This window comes from Calidris pugnax, unplaced genomic scaffold (assembly GCF_001431845.1).
Source record: "Calidris pugnax isolate Ruff unplaced genomic scaffold, ASM143184v1 scaffold1, whole genome shotgun sequence".
NCBI classification, from domain to species: domain Eukaryota; kingdom Metazoa; phylum Chordata; class Aves; order Charadriiformes; family Scolopacidae; genus Calidris; species Calidris pugnax.
In genome coordinates, this window is record NW_015090800.1 from 9,763,245 (window position 1) to 9,785,230 (window position 21,986).

Genomic DNA, 21,986 nt, shown 5'->3' on the forward strand with positions numbered 1-21,986 from the left:
CGGCAGGGGGGGGAACGGGCTCCTGTCCGCTCCGGCTCCCCCCCGCGGCGGTGGCAGCGGACGGGGCCGGGCGGGCGCTGCCGTCCGCGGGCACATGGGTCCCGGCTTGCGAGGGGGCGGCCGGGCCGGACCGGGAGGGGGAAGCCGGTTATGAAAGAGCAACAGATGCGGGGCCGGCGCCACCCTAAAGTTGAGCTGGCTCCGGGCTCAAGTCCTTCCCCCCCTCGCCCCGTTCCCCCGGGGGGTCTCTCCCGGGACAGGGCGGTCTCTTCGCCGAGGGGGCACCGCGGCGGCTGCGGGGCTCTCCCCCGGCGGGGCCGGGGCTCCTGGCTACCCCTGCGTGTTCTGTTCGGGGCGGGGGGGGGACGGGCAGCAGGGTCGCCCCCGCTCCTCTCGCCGCTTTGACGTTTCCAGCCCGGTCCCGAGCGGCCGCCGCCGACTCGCGTGTGAATAATAAAGGCCGGGCGGCAGCCTGCCGGCTGCGGGCGAGGGGAGGAGGAGGAGGCGGCGGCGGTGGTGGTGGGGATTCACGGGCAGTTAAACAAAGGAGCAAGTTGGGGGGCCCCCGGTTGAAGCGGCTTGGCCGGGCTGGGGCGGCGGGGTTCCGAGCTGCCGCCCCCCATTATGTGAGGGAGCCGCGGCGTGCGGGGCCGGGGAGCGGTGGTGTCGGAAGTGCGGGGTGATTGACAGCAGGACATTTAAATACCCCCCGTGCTAACAAAAACAGGCTCCCGGCCCGGCGCCCGCCTCGCCCTCTGCCGGCCGGGGGTGGCGGAGTCCGCTGGGGCCGAGCCGAGCGGGGTCGAGCCGCCCGGTAGGGCCCCGCGTCTGGCGGTGCCCCCCTCTTCTTCCCCCCCGCCCTGGGTCCCCAAATTACCCCGAAAAGCCGTGACCGCACCTCGCCGGCCGCCGAACAAAGCGGTGCGGCGGGGAGGGAGAGAGGGAGGGAGGGCTTCCCGTCGGGGAGAGGTGTCGTGCGGCAGCGCCGGCGGTCCGGCCGCCTCTGCCTTTCATCTCCTGCCCTCCGCGCTGGCAGCAGAGGAACCACGATTGTGTGGAGTCGGTTTTGTTGTTGTTGTTGTGTCCCCCCCCGTCCCTCCCTCCCTTATTTATTTCTGTCTCTCTTCCCCTCCGTGGCAGAAGAAAAACGCTGGCTTAAAAGTAGGTTGCGTACCTAGGTGTTACTTAACAGTAATTATTACACATGGGTGTTTTCTTGCCACGTTTTAAGATGAAAGGAAGGCTTTCAGCGTTTCAGCTGTTGACTTGCAGACACGTTGAGTTGATACGCTCTTTGTATATGGGTTTCCCTCGGCTCAAACCACAGTATAATAGGAACTATGAAAAGGGCTTTGTAAACTCTAAAAACTGGCAAAGCAGAATTGTCATACCTTTAAAAACAACCCCTCATTAATATTTTTAACTAGACTGCTATTACTCTTGCCAGTACTGTTGTTTGAAGCTAGACGCACAGCAGCTTTTTTGGATTAGGGGAGTTAAATACAAGTTTGTCAAAACTTGTTCGGTGCTTGTAGTAAAGGTGCAGACACCGCCTGAAGGTCTTTGTAAGGTTACAGGTTCTATCGCAAGTGTTTTTCGGCATTTGTGTGTTTCTCTTTCAGTCTGTCTTGGCAATTGTTCAGTTTACATGCAGGCTTAACTTAAATGCCACTCTTGTGCACTGATATTACTAGGGTACAAATGACGGTATTTCTGAAATTGTTAAGAGGAGGAGAGTAATGACTGATACAAAGGTGGGACAGACCACTCTGTAGCTTTCTTAAATCTTGATCTGCATAAAGATCCACAGTGGTCCCTGTGCTCTGTCACGCAATTGGTAGAAAAACTGTGCAAGCACTGAACTGCTTTGATAGTCTGAAACCCTAAGTGTGGAAAGTAAGCCAGCAGGAGCTGCCAACAGCCATGTTGCACTGGGATTTAGTTGCATGCTCACCCTGTCTTGTGGTGAAGGGACAGGATCGTGGGAGACCGTTGTCCTCTTCCAGCTGTGGTCAGTTCGGGGAGTACCTTTTTCCGTGGTATAAGAGTATATGAGACTGCTACATAGCTTGTGAAAGAAAATATGCACTCTAAACTCTTGAAGATTTTGGTGAACTTCTTGGTTTCATGCTTTCATGATTTTTTAATTTATTTATATTTTTTTTAATCCTGTCTCCCTCCATCCCCCAGAACAGAATGATGTGACTTCATGTTAAGAAACTTACAAACCCCATGCTTACTTAAGGCTATGGTGCACTAGCATGATAGGGAGCATGTGTTACTGGATTACAGACTCTTTGCTGCCTTCCTATGTATAGTCAAGAGAGTGCCTTAGGAATATGCTGGAGGCAGTACAAAGTCTGTTCTGACAGATTGGCACTAGTCCCTTTACATTTTATGTGATCTTTTATCTGGATGTTCTTGTACTATCTGTCTTCAAATGATTGTACTTTGGCTTACTATCAATATATTAGTATTATCAAATATGCATTTTATTGCTTCTGGCAAATATTTGTGTAAAAACAAATATTTTGATATGCCTTACAAGGTTGTGAACTTACATTCTGGGTTTTAGTTGCTCACGAATGGGCCTAACATCCGGCTGCAATCTTGTGCAATTACCTCTTGCTGAACAAAAGAGCATAACATGTGTCTGTGTGGTGTTCTAGGCTTCATCACATTCTTGAATAGCTTGCAAGAGTGGAGAGACTACAGAGACAGAGATGCGAGAAACTCAAATCTTTCAGATAGGCAAATCCATTTATATTTTAAGCAATCTCTGTATTTTTCCCGGTCTTTTTATCTTCTTTAAATGAAAACTTCACATTGGCCTGCTTCCCCCTTTCTGGATTGTCTAGGATACTACAGCTAGAATGCAGCAGAGAAACTCCTTTATGCGGCTCTAAGTGTTCAACTTTTTCTTGAAGCTGTTCAGTAGCTCTTGACGCCTATTTAAGTTCTTCATTTCATGTTCAGAAGATATGTATCGTAGCATGATACTTTTTGTTTCCCTTTGTTTTTTGATGCTCTACCTCAGTTCTTATGTTAACTGCATACTGTTGTCTTTTCTCGTTTGTGTTTTTTTGGTGATATATGTAACTTTATGCACAGAATATTTTTTTATTTTTTTTTTTAATTTTTTTTTTTTAGTCAATCTTTCAGTCATCTTTGTTCTTGGAATATGTTTGTGGAGTTTGTGGAAATTCTATTGTCAGCTTGGAAATTTTTGTCCTTTTTCTGCTTGTGATACCTGTACTTGACTAGGCTTATGTGCATTGCACGGATGTCACTTATTCTTGTAGACTAGATTTCAGACAGGTAGGAACAAACAAGTTTAAGCCTATAATCTAGTTTTTGTCTGCTCAATGTAATGTTGTCTGTAATGCTTCAGGAGTAAATGATTGTAGAGTTAGCTTTTTCAGGCTGTTTGCTTTGCAAAGGTGCGCTGGTACTGTACTGATTGCAAAGGGGCATGGAGAAGACAGTCAGTTAAACTGAGAATTAAAAATGCAGGTGCCCCTATGAAGTTTTCTGTGTAGCCCTTTTCCAAGGGGTGTTTTGTTTGTCAACAAACATACAGTGAGCTTCTAGCATGTCTCAATGACAAACGGGAAGAAGTTACCGGATGTATGAATGTCAATTACAGTAACAGTCTCCACCTTTTAAAATGCCAGTAACCTTTCTAATGTTTTTTTTGTTTGTTTTGGGTTTTTTTGCATTAAAACCTGATTAACAAAATTTTTTATCCTTCAGACCCAGAGCAGTGCGGAATAGGAAAAGAAAGCATCCTTTTTTGTTCAAAACTAGTAATTTTCCCCAAAATTTCATAATGGTGTCAACTTTGGTGTTGAATGGTGTTCTTTGTTGAGAAGACAGAAAGAAATCAGCTCATCCAGCTTTGCTCAGCTTGCATCTTTGGTGTTTTGTGCAAATGAAACTTAAATTTAGAAGCCATAAATTCTTTTTCTTTCATATTTTTTTTATGTTTACAGAAATCAGCATTTCATTCAAGCAGGTTAGAGGACAATAAAGGAGATATAGCACTGATCTCTGTCATGTACATATCTATGTACTTCTGTTGCAAAGTGAAATAAAATTAATTAGATCTATATGGAATTGTTTTTAAATTGGTAGCTCTTTCTCTCAGGCTTAATACTGTATTCTGTGTAGCCGTCTTGAAAGAATTAACTTTTTTTCCCCCTTTCCTACAGCAGTTCATTGATGGTATATAAACCTTACCATTAAGCGTTTGATGTTTTTTAGAGCTTTTTCATTATTAAAAAGCATTTAAAAACATAATGTGAAAAGAAAGGGGATTCACGTATGTTTTGAGGATGGTTATTTAACTTGCAGGTGCCTTGAGGCTTTTTTTCTGAAATTGAAAAAAAAAAAAAATCAGTGCCAAAATCGCATCTGGGCTAAGTTCATATAGAATATAGTTTTTCAGATATTGTATAGATTTGAACATGTCTTCATTCAGTCTCTGAAGAAACATAAAATTTCTCAACCACTCCTTAATCAGATCTCAATTTCAAAATCAAGGTTTCCTCTTGCAGCTGTTAGGTTACATGGTACAGGTCCCTCATAATGCACTGGTTTGTACTCTGAAGGCAGACTTTCTCCTTCAGAAAAGAAGGAAATGTACATGCTATAGTGACTACTTTTCCTGAATTGGTTCTTTGTTTTGGAGCTTTATACATGAGGTTCTGCACGATGGGCTTCGCCAGCTCTTTGCTGCTGAAAAAGGCTGTCCCACTCCTGGCTGCATGCTACTATAATTTCTCTTTTGCTGGTTCAGTGCTTGTCTGATTGTTTGGTAAGTCAACTCTGCTCAGAAAACCGACAAAACCCATTCTTTTGCTGGATTAGCTTTTTGTTGGGTTACTGAGCTGAGCAGGCTCATCAAGGGCTAGGATGAGTCCCAGACTGTTGCAAAACACTGGCGAGAACTATGTTGCTGGAGGAGATGATAGTGGGTGGGAAAGACAGAGGAGTTGCCCATTTTTCTTCCTCACTGCCCACTTTGGGATCAATGGCTCATGCCGTTTTGTGGAGCCTTGTTTTTGTGTCTCAGTCACCATATGTGATTTTGCTTTGAATCTGGTGGCCTCAGCCCAGACTCATCTGCTTGTCTAGTGGGGTCCAGTAGCAAGCAAAGCATTTCCAGTGCAGCTGCCGCATTGCAACCCCAGAGCATCATCTGTTTGAAGAGACAGGCAGAGCTCCTGCATCTGTCTTAAAGGGACTTAAAGGACAAGGTATGGTGATACTCATGTCAAGACATGTGGAGACTGCAAAGAAAGACTGTTACAAAGTCTTCTGGTGCAGACCTTCTGTTTACAGAAAATTAAGGCCTTGTAATTATAAATGTTATGGGGCCTGAACTGAATCAACAAATCATTGCCTGGTCACTAGAGCTTTGGTCTGGCACCAGAGGCTCTTGAGCTGGCTTTCTGGCTTTTATAATGTATAAGCCTTAAATTCTTCCTGTGGCAACTGATAGTGTATTAGGGAAGTGTTTTAGACCTCAAGGGAAAGTTAATGTGTTTGTTAACCTCACTTTTCTTTGGTTTAGTCTCATTTCCTCAGAGGCAAGATGGAAGCCTCAGCTTAAATCCAGAGGACTGTGTGTCCTCTGCTAAAGAATTAAGTGACTTGAAGTCAGCTCTTCTAACAGTACAAAAGCTGAAAAAGTTTTGGTTAAACTGGGAAGAAACTACTACTACTAAGGATGCCAGTCTAGCACTTGTGTAATTGGATGTCTGTTTTCAATCCTTTTTCATTCTTCATTTGACCAAGCCATTTTTTCCCCTCTTGGTTCCCATCTGTGAAGTGGGAAGACTTATTAATATATATTGAAGTAGATGTATTCTACCATAATAAGCACTGTAGAGTAGTAAGTATTCAAATGTCTTCAATTTTTGAAACTGTGTAATAACATGTAGAATTATACATGCAAGTTTTTTTCTTTACAGTTTTCTTGAAAAACTGGCTTTATTTAAAGTATGTATACTTTGAAAGTTAACACTTCTTTCCTTCAGATCTGTAATTTGGTAATTTTTTTCATTTGATGTTCTGGAATTAACCATAGTAGATGTTTTAGAATATGTATTCTGACATAATAACTAGGACAAGGAAAAAGAAAAACTATCGTCCAATAAAGATCTCTAAGAGAACTGAAGGGTACATGATTCAGGTCTTTTAATTAGAATTGCAACAAGATTCTAGTGAGTTTCCTCAACAATCGTTAAATGTTGATAGTTCTAATTTCTAAAGTACAAATTAATTGTTGCCTATTACTTAAAAGATACAAAGGTTCAGAATTAGTGATTTAAACACTACCTTTAATCTTTTGCAATGTTGTAGTTGATCTATATCAATATTTTTGGTGTCATTATTTTTTCTTCAGCCATTCTTCACTGTGCAAATGAAGGCACTGTAAGTCTTTATGTGTAATGTAAATGGCTAAGAGTGAATTTATTAGCTAGTTAATTTATGATGACTTTATATTCCAAAATGTCTTTTGTTGATGCTTATGTAGCACTCTAGTATCTTCCTTTCCTTTTGTTATATTTAATACATGCTGGATTTGACTGAAGAATTAAGATGTTTTCAGAAGGCTCTGTCTTGTGACGACTCAATGTACAAACTATGGAGTTAAGAGTAAGTCTGGGTAGGGGGCTGCTGCTTGATACACTTAATCTCTGTATATATGTGCTAGGTGTGGAGCTACAGTGCGGAGTGTGAAACATATTCCTACTTGTTTGGTTTTGTGTTTGGGTTTTTTTTTCTTTTTAAACTTATCTTGATTTGTTTATAATGCTGAGTTCTATTACGGCAACACAATGGCAATAAAATGGATTAAGCCTAACAGTGGAGTATCACTCTGTTAACTGCCAGTGGGCAAAGTCATATTAATTTTGTTTTCATTCTTCATTTGTGGTTTCTAGCTTTTTTTTTTTTTGTGGACAGTTTTCATATTCATTAGCAGATTTCTTACTCTCAGTGCAGTTTTCAGTGTACTTTCTATATCATTGTTTGAAAGATGATGTGATACAGTGCCTCCATTCTGTTTACATGACGGTTTGCACAAGTCAAAGATGAACTCATACTGTTCATCTTAATATTTGTACTGTCCCTACATAATTTAAAATAAAATACCATTGTCTCAGAACAACTCTGGGTAATCAGTGAAGACTTGCAAGTACAATGTACATGCTTAAAAAACAGAAACATGCTTAAGTTTTACGTTTGTCTCATTGCTGAAGTATGAACATTCAATTAACAACATTGCTATTGCCTTATTCGCAATGTAAGAGAGATACTTTAGTGAAATATACAGCTTTTAAAATAGCTAAGCTATTTTTCATTTGTCAGTCCTTTCTAATGCATTGTAACATTAGCTCATGAATACATAGAACTAACAATCTATGGAGTATGAATAGTCTTGAGATGTCTGCTATATGGTGGTAAAGTGGATTTATGTGGCTAGTTACATCTCCTCAGGTCAATTCTGCTTTTGAATGGAATTAATATTTAATACTGTTTTCTCCATTACTTTAGCATTAACTAAAGTAGACTTTAAAACTGGTGTTTCTTTTTGAAAATATTGAGTTCATTGTTGCTCAGGCAGGCATAAATGCTGATGTTTGCCACAAAAGCAAGAAAGCTTTTTTTTAAAAACCCTCCCACATCATTCTGTTGTAAAAGCCAACTGGAGTGAGGATGACTGTTCTAAATTTTTAATATATTGTGGTATGAAGTCTATTTATTTTCATTTGAAACTGTCAGCTGACATTGCAGCTAGCCTGGGAAATTCGTTTCATAAATTTAATTATGTTTGTTCCATTTACATTAATGCTTTATTCACTTAAAGGCTCTTAAAGCACTATTCATGAAAAGGAGTGCAAGGAAAGGTGGCTTTCTGAGAAATGAAGTCTTTGATATTGAGGATGTAGGATTGATCTGATCTGTCATTCTTGCCAGTTATCAGGTGATATTTTCTGAACAGACTGACATTTTCCTTTTGGGATATTGATGTTTGAGGGCCAATAAACAAAGGCCAAATTAGGTAAATGGAAGAGCAACCAAAGAAATGGCTATGTCTTATGGCCCAATAGTACTCGTAAAACTTCTGATTGACTTGCCCAGGGTATGGATTTTTAGTTTTGTTTCAAAACCAAAAATATTTGATCTTTTCACTGAAGGATTACATCATGCTGTTGACTTGCAAAACTCAGTGTCAAGAACAAGCGGAAGTGAAATGAGACACTGCAGAACTTAACGTATGGCTTTCAGTGGTACTTACTGATGGGCAGGTCTGTGGACTGCACAGTACGGAGCAGTCTAGGAACAGTAACAAAAGCAGGATAGCCATGCTAGTGTGATAGTTTGCCCAGGCAAACATTGCCAGTCTACCTCTCGGGATAGTATTTTCCCTTTTTATTTCATAATGGCATGCTGTGTTGACATGCCACCGCTTCAAGCCCAAACACACTGTCCTAGCCATTTCTCTGTGCTCTACTGCTTATGTAAGATAGGACCAAAAGCACGTTAACAAAAATGGTGTACACATGTAGTCTGTTAAATCTCATGTTAGGTTCTGACTACATTATTTGTCTGCCTGCAGGATACATCAGTGTGATGCAGAGGTGAGCAGCAACTCGCTGCCTCCAATGCTGTGCCCTCCCATGTGAATTGCTAGGACCTTTGGAGACATAGTTTTGAATCTCTTAAATCTGCAATAAAAGATGCTGCTCTGATGTAATGAAGACAGGAGAGGTAGTTTAGAATTCTGCTCTTATTCTTGCTAAGAAAGAATGGGCAGCTGTAGTATTGAGTGATTGGACCAACATCCTTGCCAAGAAGTGAGTGGCTTCATTGAGTGAAAGCAAATGCCATAGCTGTAGCTTGTCACAGAATGGTAGAGGTTGGAAGGGACCTTCAGAGCTCATCTAGTCCAGCGTCTCTGCCAGGGCAAAGCAGGTTTTCCTAAAACAGGTTGGACAGGAACACATCCAGACAGGTTTTGAGTATCTTTAGAGAAGGAGACTCCACAACCTCTTCTGGGCAGCTGTTCCAGTGCTCTTGTTGCCCTCAAAGTAAAGGAGTTTTTCCTCATGTTGAGATTGATTTTTCTGTGTTTCAGTTTGTGCCTGTACCTTCTGTCGTGTTGCTGGGCATCACTGAAAAGAGTCCCATCCTCTTGACATGCACCCTTTAGATACTTATGACCATTGGTGAGATCCCTTCTCAGTCTTCTCTTCTTCAGGCTAAACAAACCCAGGTCTCTCAGTCTTTCTGCAAAAGAGAGGTGCTCCATTCCATTGATTGTCTTTGTAGCCCTCTGCTGGACTTTCTCCAGTATTTCCTTGTCCCTCTTGAACTGGGAGGCTCAGAACTGGACACAATACTCCAGATGTGGTCTCACCAGGGCTGAGTAGAGGGGAAGGATGACCTCCCTCGACCTGCTGACCATGCTCTTTTTAAAGCACCCCAGCTTCTAGCACAGTCAGCTAGCTTGTGCTTGAAGAAGGAAATCCTTCTTACTTACTTTAGTAAGAAGGATTTAGGTATGAGCTAGAGTTAGGAGTATCATTTCAGTGGATTGGAATTTTCTGAAGTGAAGATATGATTTTTAAATGCTTCTGCAAGTTTTACTGCTTGGTTTTTATATCTTACTACCATGGGCAAACTCTAATTTCATTTTGTCCTTGGAGTTGGTGTCTCAGCTAGCATCACCCAATGAGAATATACTGTGCATTCTATTTCCTGGCCCCTATTTGACTTTGGAAATAACTTTATTGGCTGATATAAAAACCACAAACTCTCCACTTTTTACTCCTATAACTAGGAGTTCTGGTACTGGATACTGAATAGTCTTACTACTATAAGAGACATCAAAATCTTGTGTATTGGTGAAAGGAAGGTATGACTGTTGGTGCCAGGTAGGAGCACTGTTACTTATTTCTTACAAAGGTGAGTACATGCCTCATACACAAGTGGTCTTTTCCCAAAAGTTGTTTCCTTACATGAAGGAATAGATTTTCGAGATCTCTACAATCCTGTTTGTTTATTGCATGTTAGTGCTCTTGTACTTTTGATCCCCCAGTGTGAGGATGTCAATGTGTGTCTCCACCTTAATTGGCTGAATCTTTGTCTTTCATAGGGTAGCACTGCATCTAGTTCCCTTTTTTCTTTGATGTTACACATTCTTAAACAGTGAAGTTATGTGAGGAGGGGGACAAGGAAATGAGACAAAATCTTGAAAATGTACTACAGCGAGGGAAAACAAAGCTTTAGCCTTTAAATATGGTCAGATGATCAGTGGAAGGATTTTGAGCAGACATCTTGTTTGTCTGGACTGAGGTTACATGAAGCATCAGTACATTTGCATCATGTAATTAAGAATGAATTGTAATGCATTCCTTACTGCTCTTGGCACATGTGTGCATGCATCCCTGCAGTATATGATGTCAGTTCCCAATGCAAACTTCAGGGAAAATTCCCAGGGAGTTGCTTGTAGACTATAGAAGCTTGAAGCAGGAAAGTCTCTATCTGCAGTTTTCCACGCTGTCCCAGGGCAACACTAATAAAATATAATATGCTTTTTCTAGCACATCATATTAGTAAAGGTTTTGAATAGTCTGTTTTTCTGTTGTATTTTTTGTACAGCTAATGGGGAATTTGCACACAAAAGCAGAAGGTAAATATATTTTATATACTAGATTAGTGTTTAACACAGTATAGGTAAATTCTGTTTCTTATAATGCTAACCTGAGAAAGCTGGACAAATCTCTTCACAGTGAAAATCTATGCCTTACTTGGAGGCATCTGAGAAATTAATCAGCTTTCTGTGAAGTTTGTGCACCATAATACTTTGGAATAAAGTTTTTGTTAGGAAATGTTCTCTATCCCTTAATGTGCTTACCAGCGTCATGTGTACCAGCATCATATGTGTTTGGAAGAAAAACTGTAAATCTCTAAATGATTGTTGTTGGAAACTTACTATATGCTAAGAGGCTGGGAGTAAAGCAGATACTTCCTTTTCAAAGCTCTGTACCAGACACAAAGAATCCTCTAACTGAATGTGATTTCTGGTTTTCAAGTGTCTGAAAAATCAGAACTGAGATTAGGAGAATTTTCTGTTCTCATGGGGTATCTACAAAGAGAGTCAGCAGCATAGTGAAGAAGCAGCTGTCTTCTGGGTGAAAAGCTGGATGGAGAGAGGACAGCAAAGTGAAGAAAATGGAGAAGGAAATTGTTAACAGAACAAAGAATACGTGGAGAATATGAACTTTTACTGCAAGAGTCTGGAGTTTTAAATTTGAGCATTAATTTGTGAGTGAAAAAAGCTTCTGTGCTAAAATACCCACCGCAATGACCAATCACTCTGAAGCAAAGTATGGAAAATCCATGTTCTCATGTAGTCTTGCTGATCGGCTTGCTGATGCTGATACAGATGTGTGGTTGAGTTTTTGATTTAATGGAGACTACTTTATGGTGTGCAGAAAATAAGAAGTGATAATCAACATTAAATTTAAAATTTAGCTTTCTATATCTTCCTCTGAATGGAATCTAACCTGAATCAGCTGCATCAAGTCCAATCTTTAATTCTTGCTTTTTCTGAAGATAAATACACAGTTTGAGGTTGTTATGTGTAACTCTGACTTGAATTGCTAAAAGTAAAACCTGTCTTTTTGAAGAATGCTGACTCTGGATATGTTTAAAATCATGTGCTACAAATTATATTGTAAAGTTGGGGAATTCTCACTATTCAAATAACTTGATTATTTTTTCTTAGTATTTTTAGTTTTACTTGGTTTCTTAGTGCTATGTAATACAAACAAGCTGATAACTAAACTTCTGTAATTGAATTGTAAGAAAATGGCTTAATACTTGCATTCAGTGAATTATTGAACTCATTAAAGGCTCTTTAGAGGTCATTGACCTCTAAATCTTTATGTAAGAAACAATCATGGTAAAGGATTGTTCTCATGTGAAGTATTTACTGCTTTTTACTAATTATTAAAGAAAAACTTTTTTGATGCTTTTGGATTATGTTAGCAGAGGTTGTAAAGAAGAGCAAAACATTGCTATCACTTTCAAGCCAGAAAAGCAACAACTGTTGTGTTACTTATTCTCCAAAAAATCTGGCAGACATGAATCAGGCTTTAGGCAAATTTAAAGTCCTCACCAGTTTCTGAAGTATTTAGAGAAATAAACAGTTCTGCATTTAAAAAAAAAAAAAAAAAAGGAAAAAAGGTGCATTTATAATTAGGAGACAGACTGTTATATTCCTTAGGAAGCACTATTCAATCCTAAGACAAAGGTCTTAATACCTGCAAAAGGTTGTGCTGTAATGCATGCTCACTGTAGGTATTTATTCTCTAATGTCAGGAGCAGGGACCAGAACTCAAGATAATCCTCAAGATAATCTGAGTGCCCTAACCAGAAGACTGTGTTTGGGTCATACTATGTTCTGTTCTGGGTCTGTAATTCTTTGATTCTTTTCTGCGGAGTAGGAGGTCATGAGTAGGGGAGATAGATTATCTTTACATAAAAAGTAACCTGGAGATGAACATTCCCTTGAGATGTGTGGGCTTGAAGTCCCACCACCTGGATAAGCAGTGCTGCCATCTCAGTTGGAAAAGCAAAATATCTTCTCCCTTCCTCAGTCCCAAGATATAACTATTTTTCAGAGCCTGGTACTCCGAAAGCATGGCAGCTGTGTTTGCCTTCTGGTTTAGATGCCAGGGAGTGTGGCATATGCTGTCTGGGTGTGCAGGGCAAGCAGAATAGATGGTGCTTTTGGGACTTTTGGGTCAAGTGATGAGGTGCCAAGTTGAGTGTAGGTACCCCAGTGGTTAGCTGTCTGTCTTCTGAATTTGGGTAGGCTTTAGGAGCCAGCATCCTTATTTGGATATTGCCCTAATACCCTTATATATGTGTATACTTTTTGTGTGTGCGTTCTTGCAATTTCTCGCTCATTCTCCTCTCCTCTTTGAAAATAGTTGGTTCATTCCAAGGCTGCATCCTGCTGTACTTGCTATTTTAACTAATCCACTTAGTATCAATTGTTGTGGAACAAAAGTTCTCAGGTAGTCTTACTTTTGGTTTAAACCAGATTTATAACAGTCTAGTGATAGATCCAAATTAATCTAGAAAATTTTGATTTAATAAATAAATTTCACAGAATCACAGAACTACCGAGGTTGGAAGGGATCTCTTAAGATCATCTAGTCTGCCTTCCCTGCTTAAGCATGGTAACCTAGAGCAGGCTGCTCGGAACTGTAACCGATTGGGTTCTGAATATCTCCACAAATGGAGACTTTGCAGCGTCTCTGGGCAACCTCTTCCAATGTTTGACTACTCTAGCAGCTAAAACATAAACACATGATTTTTGTTTCTTGTATTCAGATGGAATTTCATATGCTTTAATGTGTGGGCATTGCCTTTTGTCCTGTCACTGGGCACTACTGAGCAAAGTCTGTCACCTTTCCCCTCCTTCAGGGGAATCTATACATGTTGATATTTACACACATTGATAAGATCCCATTGAGCTTTCTCTCTTCCAGGCTGAAGGGTTGCAACTCTTTCAGCCTCCTAATTGAAGATTCTTTAGTCCCTTAATCATCTTAGGGGCACTTGCTCTAGTGTGTCCATGTGTCTTCTACTGGGGATCCCAGAACTGGACCCAGCACTCCAGGTGTGGCATCACTACTGCTGAGTAGAGGGGAAAGATCACCTCCCTCAAACTTTTGGCAGCGTTTTTCCTAATGCAGGCTAGGAGGCCATTGGCCACCTTTGCCACAGGGTTGCATTGCTGGGTCATGATCAGCTTGGTTCTCCACCAGGGCACAAGTTCCTTCTCTTGCAGAGCTGCATTCCAGCTGGTTGGCCTCCAGTGTGTAATGGTGCAGATTACCCTTGCAGACAAAGCCCAAGACCTGTAATAATGTGTACTTTCAATCTTGAATTGCAACGGCATAATTTACTTAGCTTATATCAAAACATTTTAATATGATAGCTTCTTGTAGTCTTGACACCCAAAATAAAACACTTGGATGTGTTGCTCTTTGGCAGACTTCCTGTCTTCTCTCATGGAAACAGTTAAGCAAAATTTGAGTCAGAAATTTTCTCCTGAAGAATTAATTTGTGTTTTTCACAATGTGAACCATAATGCCCCTGTAACTTTTATAGGAGTGGTAAATGTCTGTACTCATTTCCAGGGGACCTTTTGTAGCAGGTCCTCTGCTTCCTACTTTTCTTGTGCATTTCTTTGAGCATTCTTGTTCGAATATTATTGGTGTTTTGCCCACTATGAAGAAGGCATTGTGAGAGCTATACATACATACACTAGAGTGATACACAGGTGAAATCTTTTTTCCCCATCTAAGAGCCAAGGAGCTGACTAGCACAGACTGTGTAGATTACCTCTAAAAGTGTTTGTGTGTAAAATCTAGAATAAAATATATGGATTTATGCTTTAGCAAATAATTTAGATGACTCTGTATAGCTTATGATAGAGCGAAACTTTTCAGTAATCTGGATCTGAACTTCTTAAAGTTTTAGATTAAAATCAGTATGTCAAATTATATCTAGAATAGAAGTAATTGATGTAGATAAAATTCAGTTTTAGTGCTGACGTAATTCAACCCCCAAACTCTGTTTAGCTTTGTTCTGCACTATTTGAAATTTCTGCGTGGTCTCAGAATTGCTGAGCTTCATTAATTCCATCTGAAGAGAATTAAACAGTTAGATTTCTGTAGATGGAATAAAGTGTAAAAGTAACTTCTTCATATGTTATGGACTGCACGGATGGAGTTTTTGGCCAGTATGCCCCTCTGGACCTCTATAAGCAGCTGAGAATCCAATAAGGATCTCTAAATTATAGGCATTATCTAGTTGATTGAAGGAGCTTATTCTACTTGCTGCTCTGCCAGCCAGCCAATGTAACATCTGATATTTAAACTCATTATCTGTGTATCTGAAACAGTTTGCTTGTATCATAGCTTAAATAGAAGTTAATGTAATCAGCTACTCCATCTGTGTTTGAAATGAGGATGGTGAGCTAGAGATGAGCCAGTTTGCTCTCAAGTTTCTTCAAAAATGAAGTGTCTGTCTCTACTTGCTATTGACTGCAAGTCTATTTGCCTTATAAAAGTAAGGTATTTCAAAGCGATAGGAACCATCATATATTATTTTCTGTTATTGTTAGATACAGAAATTATTCTGCTTGCTAAAAAGCTCTTAGCAGTGTCTGAAAAATACTGTAGGGGGAATAACACAATTGAGAAGCAGAGGAGTTTAAAAATATCTTTGAGTTTTTATTTCCTTAAAGGAGGAGAACTATTTAATGAGTTGAATTTTGAAGGCAATAAAAGTTTCATTTCAGGTACAGCTGCAGAGACTCTGAATTAGTACTGTTAGTGTTAAGGCTGCTTAGTAGGAGGCTCCAGGAGGTCTTTAAAACCAATCTAGTTCAGAAATTATTAAACCAGTTAGGTGATAATACTGTTTTTGGTGTACGGAGCCAGTTAAAAGGTGCATAAAGCAGGCTGAAGCCAAGTTTGCTCTTGCTGCAGCCTGTAAAAGCAGCAAATCAGTCATAGCGTAACCCAGGAATAAGGGATTTGCAGCAATGAAGTCTTAAGGTTGTGCTAATACTGGTTACTGGTGCTAGAATGTGGGAGACAGAAAAGGGTATTCATTGCCTAGTGTTAGCGGAAAGTCATATTTTCAAATCATGCCTGATGTCATTTTCCATTGAAGGGGCACAGTTTAAAAACAATCATTAGCTCCCTAATCAATTCCCTCAGGCTAGGGAGCCATTGTGGGTTTGTTACTGTTCATCTCCAAACCTTTTTTTATCATTGTGCTTGAGAACAAGACAGATCTGATGGTGCCTACTGACAGCATTGCTCAGGATGTCGAAAGCTTTACAGACTGTGCATTGCATAAATAACTCAGTACTGATAGTACTTGTCATGCTTCATGATCTTTTTAAACAGCTCATCTTTATTAGGCAACCTGATCTTTCTAAACAGCTCATCTTTATTAGGCAACCAGAATAACCAGCTAGTACTCTCTCTGTAGGAGGCTGCAGTCCATGCCCTTTGTTTATGAGGAGCAGTCAACACTTCTAGATGTTGAGAAGGGAATGGAACTGCTGAAGACGTACCAACAAATTCCTAAATGAATTAAAACCTCCTTTTAATATACAGTGCAGATCACCTGAAAGAGGTGGTTGGCCTAATATTGAAGAGATACTTGTAATATAAGAATATTATAGTAAGTTTCACCAAAAAAAAGTCTTTTTTTGGTGAAACTTGGGTGTAGGTCATTCTGGAATTTAAGAACTGCTGTGATTATGCAAGAACCATTAGTGAGATCTTTCTAATCAGTCTCTAAAAAATAAACCCCAAACATTAAGTCTTGCTGTTTCTCAGCAAGCTGGCATTTCTTTAATTAAGTGCAGGTAGATATCTTCGCACTTCAGAATGGTCATCATGTTTCTCTCAAATTAGAAAGTGAGAATCTAGCTGAAAATTTGTCCTTCTGATCTTGTCCTGCTTTATAGAAAGCCATGTTTGATGTAGTTTGAAAATGTGGCTTTTAAACTATTTGGGTTACTTGTTCGTTTTTCTGATCTATTATAGTTACTGATGAACTTCATTGAATACTGGAAAGAGTGTTTTGTAGGCAAATAACATATTGGTAGTGCCATAAATCATGTATCTGCTTGGTATGTGCTTAAGCTACTCTTGTACAGGTAACTAGTCTTAAGGAACTGATAAAGCTAATGCTGTGCTATCTAAAAAAACCTGGGTTTACTTAGTCTTCTAGTGCCAGTGTATGCATCTCTTGGACTTAGTAATTTCTTTTTCGATGTTATGCAGGATATACAATTAAATTCTAGGAAGTTTTTCAGATGCATGGAGGGATGTTCCCTGCAGTCTAATTGGTGGGCTGTTGGCAATTTATCTATTACATCAGAATAGTTATGAAGGTGAAGATACACAGGAGGCCTGACTGGGTCTAGCCACTTCCATTTCCAGAAAGGGCAGTCCTGCTTCCCATATCCTTCTCTTCAGGTTACATGGATTGGCTCTGATAGTTGCCGGATTGTACTCTAAACTAACTTGACAAGCAGGCAAAAAACTGGCTAGGTTAGTTTCTGTCAGATAAGCGAGTGAAAACAGGTTGGCTTGTAACCAGACAAGTACCAGGGCCCTTGCAGGGAAGGAGAATGGGAGTGCTTGCTTGGAAGAGAATGAGTAACCTGTCTCTTCCAGTTGCCCCAAGCTGTTAGATCAACGCAAGCTATATCATGTCATTGCTTCCTAAGATTAGTTTGTCATTTTGGGTTGAACCCCAGGTTTCTCTTCATAGACTGTTTGTGATTCAGCTAATTTCTCTCTTGTTTCCTCTCCTTCCAGTGCCGTCTGTCTTAGAAACAAGTAACTCATATGTCTACTCTTTGTACAAAAGCCCTTGCTACCTCATAGGAAACTATGCACTGAAACTGGAAGTAAAATTTATGTTGATCGTGGTCAAATTGGGATTGGGATGCCAGTAGTTCTTAAAACCACATCATATGCAGTGTTTCATTAAGATGGCTAGAGACAGTGTGATAATTGACAGGAGCCTGTGTAAAAGTGGAAGGAGTCTGTGTTGCTGAGGAAGATTAGACAAAAAACAAAGAATGTAAAAGTTGGGGCAAGCAAGAATGTAGACAATATATAACAAAAAAGAAGCTTCTTTAAATTTCTTTTTTTTTTATGTGTTCATTCAGGAAAAGGGTTGGCCTTAATTTGCTGTATTACAGTTGTCAGTTGCTTTATTCCTCAATGAGTGAAATATAATTAACTTGTATACTGACTTCCCTTTTACACTCTCTTGTTATCTCTGTAGTAGAGCATAGCTTATTTCTTCCTCTTTTTGTGCTAGGGAAATCATGGTAGCAATTTTGAGTAGTAGTTTGTTCTCGGGTAGAATACAACCACAAACAGGCACTCAGTTAAGATGTCTCTTTCAAGATAGCTATGGCAGCTATTTTAAATGGGTTGAAGATTATGTGGTTTGGTGGGTTTTTGTTTTGTTTTTCTCTTCATAGAATTGAGATAGAGTGCTAGTTCTGCCTTTACAACCACTGTGGTTTGAAGGTATTATTTTGACATACTTTTTTTTTTTTTTTGGCTCGGTTGTAAGTTTTGGACTTTTTTTTTTTTCTTTTCTCATTTGTAAGGGTGGTGGGTTGACCTTAGCTGGACCCCAGGTGCCCACCAAGCCGTTCTATCACTCCCCTCCTCAGCAGGATGAGGCAGGGGAGAAAATAAGATGGAAAAAAAACCTTGCGGTCAAGATGAAGGTAGTTTAATAAGGCAAAAGCAAAGCTTGTGCACCGAAGTGAAGGAAAACAAAAGATTTATTTTCTACTTTCCATCAGCAAGTGATGTCCAGCCACTTCCTGGGAAGTGGGGCTTCAGCACATGTAGCTGTTGCTCTGGAATTATTGCACAGTTAGAATAACACTGGCTGGGAACTGGAAAAAGGCAAATTACATAAATAAGATGCAGTTACATGTTGGGCTTTTACTAGATTCTTGAATATCTTAGAGAGGAAGAGGTAAACTTTTGTTGGCTTGGAGTTTTGAGGAGGAGATAAGAATGCTTTTCCATGATGTATTTCTAAAGACCTAGAAAACCTTTGTCATGAATATATAAGGAGATGGTTAATTTCTGTCTTCTTTCTTCTCTTTCTAGTGTCCTCTCTCTTTGAATCAAATAATTAATATGTGTGATCTTCTATGTATGTAAGGCCCATGCTACCTGTCAGGAAAACAAAGCTGTTGCAGACCTGCGTTATAACCAGAGCTGAAATTGATGTTGGCTCTGGTCAGATCAATTGGGACTCCAATATTCCTAGAATTACTTGAAATCCAATGTTAATCCTTTTTCCTGCATCAGTTGTGGGAAAGACAGGATAGCTCTTACTTATTTCAGCATACTTTTAGCAGTTACAACTTTGCTAAGACACAGTGCCTGAAGTAAGACTGAGCTATTGTTTCTCCTTTTCTTTGGTATGTCAGTCTGGGAAAATGAATGAGGAAGGATGGGAGGCTGAACTGCTACAGAGAATCTTTCTGAATTCCTGAGCAGAGTGGTTGGCTTCACATGTGAAGGGTTACACCAATCACTGGTTTTAAAGTGCTAAAAAAAAATATATTTTGTTCAGATCAGATTGATGTACCTTTTTTTTTTCTTTCCTATAAATCTTATGTCTTGATTCACTTGTTGGTATCATCCTGGTTTATCTCATCGGTTTCACACTGAAATAAGGCCTTCAACTATCACTGTTTCTTTTGAAATGCCTTTTCTCTCTGCTCTCACTGTCATGCTGTTTACTTTCAAGGTCTGCTGTAGTTTTCTTAAATGTCATTTTTCTTGTCTTCTTGAGGCAGCTTATTTTGCTAAAATCTATTTTTTCTTTCCTATAAATCTTATGTCTTGATTCACTTGTTGGTATCATCCTGGTTTATCTCATCGGTTTCACACTGAAATAAGGCCTTCAACTATCACTGTTTCTTTTGAAATGCCTTTTCTCTCTGCTCTCACTGTCATGCTGTTTACTTTCAAGGTCTGCTGTAGTTTTCTTAAATGTCATTTTTCTTGAGGCAGCTTATTTTGCTAAAATCTACGCTAAAAGATCTAGGCTTCTTCAGGCTGTCATTTCTGTAAAACAATTATTTTAAGAGGACAAGGACAAAAATTAATTATAAATACTCAATCTAGTTGAAAGAATTAAGTAGCAATCTCAGTTGGCATAAGAAGGAGGGAGGAATTGGGTATGTGCTTAGAAGATGTTACTAAACAGAAGGAATACATCAAAAGTAGTACTTTGGTAATGTTAATTTATCCTTGTCAGGAAAGTCTCATTAGGAAAAGTACTTCTCATAAAACTGCTACACATAATCCATGATGGTTGATGCTAACATGAATTTAGATGGGCTATTTGTCTCTTCCTAACAGTCTTACATTGTAGTGAAAAGGTTGTTTGACTTCATTGTGTATTTTTGCATGTAGAGCTCTTTGGATTTCCTAAGCATTGTACTTATTTTGACTGGAGTTTGAACAGTAATTTTACTTTTTTTTGCCTGAATTCCTAATAGTTACATGAAATAGTTGTATAGAAAATCAGCTCTCCACACAATCTTTTCATAAATGTAGATGATTAGAAGTAAGATTATGCTGTAATTATAGAAGGAAGATTATAACAAATATTCACTTGTCAAAGTATTTTTTTAAAGCAATGACCCTTTCTGTCTAAACTTCATTCTTCCAATTTCAATAAATTGAACTAATTATACTTAAAATCCAGATCTTGGAAAGCAGCGTGTGTTCAGTTTCAAAAACATATAAACTCATTTTCAGACCAGACTGGAATTACAGAATGGAAGAATTGGTGTACAAATAATGTATGTCAATGTTGTTTCTCCCAGATTTTAGGTATTATGGTGATTGTGTTGAATAAATGGTTACATCCATAATATTGGTAGAAGGTTTTGTTGTATCTTTAACTGAACGTATATCATTATGTAACTTGATACTTTTATTCCATTGATCATAATTTTCCCATTAGGTTTCAACTTTCCAGAATCCATTCTGTGGAGTTGAGCTTTCTTTGACAAGATGTCACGTACTCATCTATTTTAGTCTCTCTGCTTTGAGGGAGTGAAAAGCACCATTACTTGAGAGAGAAATTATGTGTACTGATTTTCTTTCTCAATGGAAGAATGTGCATGAATATTGCCATCAAAAGTGTATTCTGCAATGACTGCACTAGTATAACTATCAAACTTTAAATTTTATTTCTGGAGGTCTAGGAAGTCTGGGCTTTTGGAAGGCCTGTTGGATGATATACATGTCTACATGTTTGTATTACTGCAGTACTTTGTTTCAGAGAAATCTTACATAATTTAGAAGCAATAGCGTTCTTCAAACAGATTAGAGGGAGTCTAAAGCTATGAAATGAACATTTACATTTTTAGTGTGCAACATGATGGTTAGTCTAAAGTAGACTGAGCAATCAAAGGTCAGAGTTTTATGTGTATTATGTCATGCAGCATTGCTGTTCTTGGGATTCTTATGGGTGTTGTAGGATCATGCAATATTGAATAAGTTAGTGTATTTTTGAAGTATTTTGGGAGTTGGCCTCATCCTTTTTCTGTTCTTAAGAACTTGGTTGGTGGAACGTGTGTGAGTGAATATGTACTAAAACTATATATGCTGTTAGGCCAACGTGCACAAAATCAATGCAAATCTAAACAATTTTTATTTTTTTTCTGGAGAAAATTGATAGCTCAGAGAGGCAAGTAATTGCTACAGATAACTGTTATTCTATTTTTAAATTTGATTTTTTTAAAAAATTGTTTTTAAAAGGTATATTTATGCATGCTATTGAAGTTGTATTTATACCAGTAATTTGTTTTTAAAAGACATTTTGTTTTGGAAAGTGAGTATGGCAAAAAACAAAAGCTCAAATATTTTTATGTTGGGTATTTATTTCTGCAATTTATTTTAAGGCAGTATGGTTCTATATCTAGTGTATAGAAGTTTTTCTCTTCTTTAAAATTATTTAATTGCCAAAGTAAATTATTGTAAGCATAAAATTGCTAGTATTGTGATTCCAAAATTGTTACCATGCTTATCATGGTAAGACTATGAGATAGCAGGTGGTTCCTTTCACTTTCCCATGTTACTTTGTGGTTTTGAGTTGGTTCTGTTCCTTTGGTGTAACTGCATGCATTTTTGAAGGGGGAGGTGGGGGAGAAAGAGGAGGAATCTAGCTGGCACTTGAGGTTCAGGTTTTTAAAGCTCACTACATTTATTTTAAGTTTTAGGATCTCCTTCAAATAAACATCGTTTTTTAGCTGGTTTTGTGCTATGGGATGGTATGTTGTCTGTCAACAGTATTGTCACACT

General features: G+C 39.1%; 1 protein-coding gene across 1 annotated transcript in view; it reads left to right on the forward strand.

Moving 5' to 3' along the window:
- KDM7A (lysine (K)-specific demethylase 7A) overlaps positions 1-21,986 on the forward strand; it is a 96,233-nt gene that overhangs the window by 22,277 nt on the left and 51,970 nt on the right. The gene's annotated exons all lie outside the window — the stretch shown is intronic.